Source organism: Myotis davidii, unplaced genomic scaffold (genome assembly GCF_000327345.1).
Source record: "Myotis davidii unplaced genomic scaffold, ASM32734v1 scaffold1688, whole genome shotgun sequence".
Taxonomy (NCBI): Eukaryota; Metazoa; Chordata; class Mammalia; order Chiroptera; family Vespertilionidae; genus Myotis; species Myotis davidii.
In genome coordinates this window covers 263618-264543 of record NW_006299238.1, presented here as the reverse complement: position 1 = coordinate 264543, position 926 = coordinate 263618, and the positions used below count along the sequence as shown (strand labels likewise).

The 926-nt window shown below is 52.6% G+C and overlaps 1 protein-coding gene across 1 annotated transcript in view; it reads right to left on the bottom strand.

Annotated features, from left to right (window-relative positions):
* The window catches only part of IFIT2 (interferon induced protein with tetratricopeptide repeats 2), a 21974-nt gene that overhangs the window by 2196 nt on the left and 18852 nt on the right, over window positions 1–926 (bottom strand). The window lies entirely within an intron of this gene.

The following is a 926-nucleotide window of genomic DNA, read 5'->3' as shown; positions in this document are numbered from 1 at the left end:
CGCAATCTGGGACCCCACAGGGGATGTCCGACTGCCGGTTTAAGCCCAATCCCTGCAGGCCTAAACTGGCAGTTGGACATCCCTCTCACAATCCAGGACCACTGGCTCCTAACCGCTCTCTTACCTGCCAGCCTGATCGCCTCCTAATCACTCCCCTGCAGGCCTGCTTGATGCCTAACTGCTCCCCTGCCTGCCTGATCGCCCACAACTGCTCTCCCCTGTAGGCCCGATGACCCACAACTGCCCTCCCCTGCCACGACCCGCCTGAGATGCCGGGACCGGCCTCCTCCGCGCAGAGCAGCTGCCTCCATCTTGTGGCTACGACGCACGCACAAGGACCACCTAGGCTTTTATTAGTATAGATTAATCAGGTTAGGAGGTAAAAAATAAAAATGTAGGGGAAATTAGTAAAAATTAAGAATGGTTGAAATTAAGCCTGACCGGCATGGCTCAGTGGTTGAACATTGACCTATGAACCAGGAGGTCATGGTTCAATTCCCAGTCAAGGCACACGCCTGACGTATGGGCTCAATCCTCAGAGTGGGATGTACAGAAGGCAGCCTATCAGTGATTCTCTCTCATCATTGAAGTTTCTTCCTCCCCCAAGCTCCCCAGTGTCCTGTTCTAGTCCTCCTGGGGTTGCTATGGTCTGTGTGTGGAATCCTGGGAATCATTCCAGGAACTTTAAATCAGCACCTGCTCATTTCTGTTACTTGAAACAAATGGAAACTTAACTACCCCCAAGTAGAATAAACAAAATATAGGAGGGAAGTGGGTAGGGATTTCCTCTCAGGGGAGGAACCTGTGTTCTTTCAAAGACCCAGGCGGGTCTTAGCTAAGGGCTAGGTTGTCTGAAGTCTCCTGTGTAACCGGGAGGGCGGGGCAGAGCCCGGGAGCGTGACTTGCTTGGCCTCTGATTGTAATGG